Source organism: Simochromis diagramma, unplaced genomic scaffold (genome assembly GCF_900408965.1).
Source record: "Simochromis diagramma unplaced genomic scaffold, fSimDia1.1 OVJJ01000612.1, whole genome shotgun sequence".
NCBI classification, from domain to species: Eukaryota; Metazoa; Chordata; class Actinopteri; order Cichliformes; family Cichlidae; genus Simochromis; species Simochromis diagramma.
Window position 1 is genome coordinate 1,085,940 of NW_024387419.1, and position 9,906 is coordinate 1,095,845.

A 9,906-nucleotide genomic window follows, 5' to 3' on the forward strand; every position below is an offset into this window, starting at 1 on the left:
ACTTCCCATGTAGGACTGTGTATGTGTGAATGTCACTGCTTTCACTGTCACACTCAAGTTGGACACATCTGCATCCCTAATCTGGGTACATTTCTTGTCTTTCCATGGGATAAGCATCGGAGTGTGCGTTTTCATTTTTTTTTACATTCAGGTGAGTTTCAAGAGAATTTGTGTATTATGTATATGTCACCAGATTAAATTAAAACAGATTCATAATACGTTTGTGTAGTGTGTGTCTGTGAACAGTAAGAACTAATGCTTCAGAGCAAAAGGCAAAGATTAAAATGTAGGTGTGCACATGTAATTTAAGACAGTGGTGTCAAACATAAGGCCCGGGAGCCAGAATATACCAAAAACTCCAATCATGTCCACTGGATGGTTTTGGAAGTTGTAAAGGAAGATATCAATTTTAGACTTTTACTATTTTCTACCTCCCTAATAGCTAGTCATACAACACTGCAGTAAAAGTAATAGAGTTGTAACTGATGAACAATTACATGACAGAAAGTTCCTATTTTTTCACTACATCTACTGTAGAAATTAACTATTTTTACAGTGGTCAAGCAAATTGCAGTTAGCATGCGGTTATGAGACTTCACACGTTGTCGTGTTGAATTATTTTTTCTACTGTATGTCTGTATGTATGGAAGCAGCCACAAGAAGATGGTACGCTGTGATCACAGAGGGATAGACGTGGTCAGTGACAATGTTAAGGTAGGCTGTGCAGTTTAGCTAAAACTCACATTTAAGAGGCCCAAAATGCGCCATGGAATTGTTGCTCACACTACTGTTTCTTTGTGGCACCCAGCTAACTCAGCTGGTACAGCATGAGACTCTTAATCTCAGGGTTGTGGGTTTGAGTCCCACGTTGGGTATATTGTAGAATGGCAGACACAATCTGCATGTTAACATACTAGTTCCTGACCCCCATTGTCCCTCTAACATTTAAATGTGCATGTTAGATTAAAAAAGCTTATGTGTGAATGAGGCTTGTATTAAGACAGCAATTTATGTGCTCCTATAGAGTACCAGACCTTTATCATTACACCAACAACAACCTGAATTGTTGATACAAGGCAGGATGGAACCAAGCGTTCATGCTAAATTCTGATCCTACAATCTAACACAGAAATTGCAGTTGAAATTTAAACTTATCAGATCCGGAAAAGTTTTTACAATCTTCTATTGTCCCATTTTGGGGAGCCTCAGTTTCCTGTTCTTTGGGAGTGGCACCTGGTGTGGTCTTCTGCTGCTGGAGCCCATCTGCTTCAAGATTTGACATGTTGTGTGTTGAGGAAAGCTCATCTGCATACATCGGTTCTAACAACTGGTCATTTGAGTTATTCTGGCAATCACCCTTTGACCTCTATAATTATCAAGGCATTCTAACCTAGAGAACTGCTACTCCCTGGATATTTTCTCTTTTTTAGACCATCCTCTTTAAATCTTAGAGAAAAGCCCAGTCATTCAGCAGTTTCTGAGAACAACAACCATGGATCAGGTGATTGAGGGTCACCTGATCCAGGCCTAACATATGCTTTAGCAAAAAGCAACTTTCCAGTTGTCCTCTCTGCCCTCAGTAATATGAAGCAGTAGATGTGGGTCTGAAGCTGGCCCTTGCCCTGCCCTCTGGGCTATGTTCATGGTACTTTATGATAAAATCCTATGTGCAGACAGAGATAGAGAATCTGTAACTTTTTTATTAGATGCATTCTCAGGCTGTACATCTAGTTAGTGAGAAGCAACTTTAAAATATATAAATAAAAACTGCCTATAGCTCTGGTTGTTTTCAGATAAAACAAACCCAGTAAAACCTCCAGAGAAAAGTGGACTGCCACTCAGTTGTCATCTTTATTTGCTCTGTGCTTTCATGGACTTGATCTTTGGTGTTTGCGTTTGTGCGTGTGCCTGTCTATATATTATTCCCTGTCATGTTTAAAACAAGATTTTTCCAGTATTGGGCTCTGTAGAGTTCCAGGAGGGAAAATCCTGTGCTATTCTCCATGGATAAACATAGAGCAGCAGATTGGATTTAAAAAAGAAGAAGAAAGAAACAGCAGTCTGAAGACACGTGGTTTCTTAACCTCATACTCTATATTTCCAGAGAAACCACATGTTTTTTCCACTGTGGCCTTTGGGGATTATAATCTCAAAACTGTGGCCTTTCTAATCAAATCTGCTGTTTAAAATAGATTTAACCGGCATGGCAGCCGGTTCCTCTCTTAATTTCGAACACTGTACATGTCCTACACAAATACATGTGAAAGTGCAGCGATGCACGGACAGCCCGTTTCACTGCTCCGAAGACTGCTGTGCAAATTGATGGACCCATGGAAAATCAAACAGCTCTTCTAACTTTGAAAATAAGCCCATCTCTTTGAAATCTATCCTTTCTGAAAATCTGCATTTGATAAAACTCGCTCTGACTGCTGGCAAAATCAGTGAATTGGGCATGCTATGCTGGGCTTCTTTACAGACATCAAAACAATACTGGATGAACAGTTATTCACAAGCTGATTTTGGAAAAAATGGTCCTCGTTATAAACAGGGAAACCTGCTTGTTGTGTAAGACTGACTATGGTGTAGGTGCGGGTTTAAATGTGCAAAGACTGCTGCTTCATTGATCTCTTTGAGCCATTGATTTCCAGAAGAAGAAAAAAACATTACCCACTTTTTCCAAAGTGTTGGCCATGGAAAAGTTCAAAACTAGAACATCAGACTTTTGCCATAAAGTAAAGAAGGGCACTAACAGTACCAAGAGAGTTTGTTTAATGTTCAATTCTCTGTGGAAACAGCACAGTTCAGACACCCCTGTGCTTTTTTAAAAAATACCTTCATTGTATATGGTGGCTCTGAGAGTCTGCCAGAGTCAACACTCACAGTTTTCCTTGAACCTCTCTTGAGACCTTTTTCTCCGATGCTCACATTTTCCAGAAAAAAGTGGCCTTGAACTCCAAAAGAATTTCAGACACACTGTTATTCGTTAGGTGTTGGTCCACATTACTTTCTAACCGGCCTGAACTCACAGCTGTGTCTGATTTAGCCATGACCTTTAGACTGTTGAATCAAGGAATTGCATTAATTTATTTTTCTTCCACAGTGAAAAAAAAGCAAAACACAAACAAACACCTTCTGCCCGAATTCCCGACTTTACCTAATTTAATTACATGTGATTTTTTTTTCATGTCGCTTTATCACATAAAGCACAATGTCAAATGGTCAAATGAGATCTACTTGATTGGTAGACATTTCCCTTAATAATTAATTATTTGAATATATTAACCTTTGATTTTATATAGTTCAGTTGCATTTTACTCAAAAATGTTTTTGAGGGTGGCAGAATTTTTTTCCCATGTTCCTCAAACCAAATTTCCCAAAGCAAATTGAGTACTTTGTAAATCAGTGCCTTCTATTCTCTGCATCTTGCTTGCAGATATACAACAAATACATTAAGGTGAAGAGCTTGTCCCTTGAAGCAGCTCATCATCAACTGTTTGGAAGTACTTTGGTTTTAGATCAAGTTAACCAAGAATAAATCATATGCATATGTGTTAGGACAGCTTTACAAGTGTATTTATATCTATACTGCAGTTACAATGGAAGCACTACATTTAACTTCTATAAGGTGCATTTAAGCCAGAAAAACATCTTATTAAAACAGGTTTTGTTTTTTTTAATTAGAGTGCTAAATGAATTTATTAAACCACCTCCCAATGAGTTATGCCACACATTAACAGTTTTGGTAATTAACAAAATGGTTTTTTTATGCTGGTTAATCAACCAGAATGGTGGTGAAAGTTCTTCAATCGAAAGAGATAAAGAACTTTATTGTCAGTGTAGTTATACAACGAAATTTGTTTGGTAGCTCACAGAGGCCAGCAGCAATAAAACAAGAAGCAGCATAGTAACATAATAACCATAGTAAACGTAGTAAAAGTATAAAATATAAAGTAAAAAGAAGGCACTTAGCACAGTAAATAAAAAGAAATATAATAGTATTTACAATATGATCGCTTGAGTTTGAGAAATATTGTTCTTCTTATCCCTTAATTGTCAGATTTACAGTTTTACAAAAAATCCCCCAAAACATGAACTCAGTTTGGCTTTTGCCAAATAAATAACAATCCAATTTGTAATTTTAATAAAATTTTAATGAAAAACTGAAACTTTTTAATTCCTTTTTTGTTTTTATGAGATCATTGTTGATCATTTTTAGAATCACTGGGGTTTTTTTTTTCCTTCTAATAGCCGCACTGAATTTAGCTCAATTCAATTTCAGTTCAGTTTTATTTATATAGCATCAAATCACAACAACAGTCACCTCAAGACCATTTATATTGTAAGGTAAAGACAATAATACGAGAAAACCACAACAATCAGATGATCCCATATTATCAAGAACTTACCAACAGCAGGAAGAAAAGATTTCCTTTTAACGGGAAGACACCTCTGGCAGGCTCAGGGAGGGGCGGCCATCTGCCGCAACCAGTTTGGGGGGGGCAGAAGAAGACATGCTGTGAAAGAGAGCCAGGGATTAATAATAACTAATAATTCAATTCAGAAAGGTTTATAAAGACATAGTGAGTGAAAAATGGTGAGTGGGAATCCCCAGCAGCTTAGGCCTTTCACGGCATAACTGAGGGAGGATTCAGGGTCCCCTGATCCAGCCCTAACTATAACCTTTATCAAAACGGAAAGTTTGAAGTCCAATCTTAAAACTAGAATGGGTGTCTGTCTCCTGAATCCAAACTGGGAGCTGGTTTCACAGAAGACGAGCCTGAAAACTGAAGGCTCTGCCTCCCCTTCTACTTTTAAATACTCTAGAACAACAAGTCGGCCTGCAGTGTGAGAGCGAAGTGCTCTAATAGAGTGATGTGGTACTCAGATTATTATTTTGAAATTGCAATGAAAAACGTCTTTGCCACTAAAATGAATGAATCGTCATCACAATATTGATCAAAATAATTGGACCATCAATTTGGCCATAATTTTGCAACCCTAGTTATACCTGATCTTTTATAGGATTGCCCCACACCCATGAAACTGACACTTAGCACTGGTGATGTTCCAGTCCTTATGACTTGAACGTCCTGGTTTATCTTTAATATATCACTTTCACAGAGCAGAAGTAAAACATAACCGTGCCTATTCTTTACTTTGGTTAACCATACTTCATGTGCAAAAGTGCCATGAAATTAATTTCATAGTTTGATCATAAAATCAGGACTCATTCAAAATATTGATCAGCTATCAAAATAAATGACCTCAGATTCATCATGCAGCCAACAGTGATGCGCCAGAATCTGATTTTTAATTAAAGCTCTTTATCAGACTAATATATCAGCAGGCCAGTGCTGCTGACTAGCTCCGGGGATGACAGAATGATGTAGCCAGTGGGCATATCTGTTTAATTTCTGCAGCAATATACTCCCAGCTGTTTCTTCAGGATAAATTAGATTAATTTTGGAATTAAAAGGAGAAAAAAATCACTGAAGATGAAAGTCCAGTTTTCATCCACAGCTGATATGAAAACATGAATGTCATTGCTGGATAGGTGTGCTGAAATTTCTTTGTTTTCCTTGTTTTCAAAGTCAGCTGTCGTCTGTGGCGTCTATGACTCAATGGCAGCTGAGTCACACATTCTCTTCTCATCTCATCTTATCGGTTTCTTTAGCTGTAGACAGAAAAGGGGGAGAACAAGACACCGCACGAAGTGGCTAATGGGACAGGTTATGAACTGTCTGAGAAGATGCAGCCATCCAGGCAATAATGAGAGACTTTGTTTAGAAGTAAGTTCAGCTTTCAAGATCTCACAAACAACAAACATTTGGCCTTTATTCTGAGGAAAAGAAAAGTTGGGTGCTCATTAAAAGCCGCGCACAAAGAAGTGACATGAAGATGAGAGGTAAAGAGAAAACAAGATGACATTTCATTAAAAAAAAAAAAAAAAAACAGTTTCTCTTCATTTCACCATTAACATAGATAGATTCGTCCATCCCTTATCACCTGATGTTGTGCTATATATGGTGCTGGTTTGCTGTTTATGCAATGTGTTTCTAGTCCATGTATGTGGACGTCTCCAAAAATGTTGTGACAGAGTCAACAAAATGCTAGAAAGTAAACTTGAAACTAATTAGGTTCATTCTGGTCTGCAAAAACATTGTCTAGTAAATGTGGAACAATTTCAGATAAATAATTGCAAAGGGCGAGAGGTGGGGTACATCGTGGACAGGTCGCCAGTCTGTCACAGGGCTAGCACAGAGAGACGGGCAACCATTCCCACCGAAGGGGAATTTAGAATAGTTAACCTAAAACCACTAACTGCACGTCTTTGGACTGGGGGAGGAAGCACCCGGAGAGAATCCACGTAAACACATGGAGAACATTCAAACTCCACACTGAAAGACCCCAGCTGACCCTGAGCCAGAGGCGTGACCTGTGTGGCCTGGCAGCATGTCGGCAGGTAAGTGATATAGTACAGCGGTACCAGCCGTGAGTCGTTTGTTACCCGGGCCATGGGAGTTGAGGCTCGGATGTGAAATTTATGGTTCTCGGGATTTTTATCATTAACTTGGGTCTTTTCCTGTGTTGTAGTTATGTGTCTTATTTTGAAAGAAACATTTACACGTTACTATAGCGACCAGAGAGCATTAAGGGGCAGAGAGGAGGATGTTACTCTCAATGCTGTTGGTGCATTTCAGGAGGACGCTGCTAATAAAGTTACACAATTACACAGTGAATTCACGTTTATTAATATATTTACAAAATACCACAGTTTTTGTCTTGGCTGTGTCATTTTATTTTGTTGTATTTATCTATGACACCTTAAAGGCCGGTCAAATAAAATATCGTCTGCGGTGCAAAAAAGGTTGGGGACCGCTGATTTAGTATACCAAGGGTCTGCCTACAATAACACAAACACATTATTTCCTGTTAGAAATGAAGTAAGCTAGCTAACACTAGGACAGTCAAGCAGGTTCTTTCATGCTGACTTTGCTGTGAGTTTCATTTCCACCTGTCTCTCTTTTCTGTTTTCAAAGCCAGATTTCTCTTTTAACTGAGCCATCATACCGTCTTACCATCCAACAACGTCCAAAGACATGCAATTAGTCTGCTTAAGTTACCTGATGATGTGAATGGTTGACTGTCTCCGTTCAAAAAACTCAATCTCTGATGGTACAGTAAGTGGGTGCATTAGTGGCTATAGAATTAGGATCTTACACATGTGGAAGGTCACAATCAATGCTGAAAGGTATCTACAGGGTTAGAGCAAATAAGCTTCTATTCAGACCTTAACGGTCCACAAGGGCCGCGCACTCAAAGACCGCTAAGGCCGGAAGTGCGAGGCTTGTGAAATGGGACGGCCTAGCCATCCGTCGCGCTGCCCAGGTTGCCTAGCAACCATGATACTAACAGCTGGAGACGTTTCATACAGCTTTGTTTGACAGAAATGAAGGAGAAAATCTTTTGTTCATTTGTTTGTTTCTACATGAGCTTTGATCATTCTCTGTAAGATTAAGCTCAGCTATTGAACGGCGTATATTTTAAAGTAAAGGCTTTAAAACCAAGTTAGTACAAACGTCACTAATGTCACATAACTTTGCCGACATGTGGCCAACAGTGATGTTTTAATGTTCTTCGTTATTAAACATTTGCACATAAATAAGTGACATAATATTCAGTTCTTACTTAAAGTTTACTCTTCGGCTGCCCCTCATCCGCCGTTTTTTTTTCCGGCAAAATTATCCACACCCCACGCCGCGCTATGCATTCTGGGATATGTTGGGCCACAAAGTCTACATTGCCACAGCCTTAAAATTCAGGGAAATGAAGGACGCATTTGAGGGCCGCATTTCGAGCAGCCTTCGAATTGGGACAGCCTTCGTCGCGTCGCGGTGACATAATCGGCCTTAAAATGCAGCCTTTAAGGCTGCAGACCCTGAATTGGGATACAGCCAACATGTCTTATAGTTCTCCAGAGGCCTGGTAATGAACTAATCATTTGATTCAGGTGTGTTGACCAAGGGTGAGATCTAAAACCTGCAGGACACCGGCCCTCGAGGCCTGGAATTGCCCACTCCTGATCTAGAGCATCATGAATCAACAAAATATGACCAAGAAGACCCAGGACTGATGAGCAGCTGGAATCCTACAGCAGACCAGAATGGGACAACTTTCCTCTCTGAAAAATCCAGCAGCTGTTCTCTTCAGTTCCCAGATGTTTGCAGACTGTTGTTAAAAGGAGAGGTCATGCTACACAGTGGCAAAATAACCCTTTCTCCACATTTTTGAAATCAAATATTTAAACAGCACATATGGTGCTTAAATATTTGATGTACTTTCTTTGTTCCACTGTGAATAAAATGTGTATTTATGAGATTCTTTTACATTTTTCACAGTGTCCCAACTCTTTCATATTTGGGTTTTTAGGGTGGGTGTGTCCTGTGTGACTGCAGTGGGTCCTGTGGGGTATGGGGAGTTTGGAGATCTGGTCAACAGCATTTTATGCAGCATGGCATTGCAGAATGTGGGCTGAATGAATAGAAAACACACGAATTATTATCAGCATTCTGCGTCTCATATTATATAATACTCTTTGTCTAGTTAGGCTGTGCCTTAAACGAACCGGCAGGAGCTGTTGAGATATTTCAGACTGATTTTAATAGCCTGAACAGACTGAAAGACAGAATCTGCAGATATCCAAGGCTATGAGCTCAAGAATGATTCATGGGGACTGTTATTCAATTTATTAAATGTAGCATAGTCATTCTTTTATATTCTTAAGTAACGACATCAACTTTTTTTTTTAATGCAGTGATTTACCTTTATGCTGTGTGGTGGATTCATGAGGCTAACTTGTAGTTTTTAAATGACAGATTTCACTCAGCAACATCAAAAGTAGCCTCGTGTGCCTACACATGATCATAGAGCCCTATCACTACAGAGAGAAAAACACAGAGGAAAAACAGAGGCAGGAGGTGAAGTCTGCGTGATGAGGGTGATGTTTTAACACTGCTATATGATGTGGCATCTGTGAGTCTCTTTAATTTTTAATCCTGACTCTCCTGCGGTCACACGGAGTTATTTTAGCTCTTGTTAAAAGGACACAGACCCTTACGTGAACCTGCTGTAAGGTCACAGAGGATGAGTGACGGCGACAGTCTGAGCTCATACTCCGCCAAAGTCAAACATGCGCATCAGGAGGTTTGTTTTGTCAATTAGACAAGCGATGCATGACGGAGCCTCTCTCAGCCTCCGCTGACCTGTGCGGTTTCATCTCCTGTGCACCTGTGCCATGTTTGATGGTGCGCAAAGGGCTGGTTGTTCTCTGAGACAATTTTTCCCCAAAGCACACTCCAGCACCAATCCCAAAGCCACTTTGCTTTTGCCGTTTCGTTTGGTGCCATCACCCATCCAGTGAGTTTAATCACATATGTGTACTCGGGCGAACGTTTGCAATTCTTTGTCAAGATGAAAAATATGTTTGCAGTTGCCTCATATTTCCAAAAGCGTTTAGACCAGTGCAGCAGCGTTTTTGTCCTTTTTAAGTCATTTATGCATTATATTAAAAAAAAACAGTTAACACTTTTCAAAACATAGCTTTCGTGGATTTGTTTTTACATTTCTCCAAAGCTGGGGTCAGAGTGATAAGAAAGGGTTTTATTGTGCTGAATGCAAACTTCTGCACTCCGTGACCTTTCAGATTTCCAGCTGATGTACCTTTTGTTGCTGTGGGAGGCATCGCCTTCCTTCTAGCCAACTTTTTTTTGGATGCTTCTTGAAATGTTAAGAGGATTAATCTGTGCCTGACACCGTGAGAAAAACAAATTCGATTGAAAAGACAATAAACATTCAGATACCTTGAAGCTGTAATTTCATACAACGTAAACTTTAAGCATTACTTTT

The 9,906-nt window shown here is 39.5% G+C and overlaps 1 long non-coding RNA gene across 1 annotated transcript; it reads right to left on the minus strand.

Annotated features, from left to right (window-relative positions):
* Positions 1-1,003: 1,003 nt before the first annotated feature.
* Positions 1,004-6,596, minus strand: LOC120721886. The gene is made up of 3 exons (XR_005693284.1): positions 6,309-6,596; positions 1,555-1,566; positions 1,004-1,015 (listed from the first exon to the last, which is right to left on the minus strand). It is a non-coding gene; the product is annotated as an uncharacterized LOC120721886 (long non-coding RNA).
* Between the last annotated feature and the right edge of the window lie 3,310 nt (positions 6,597-9,906).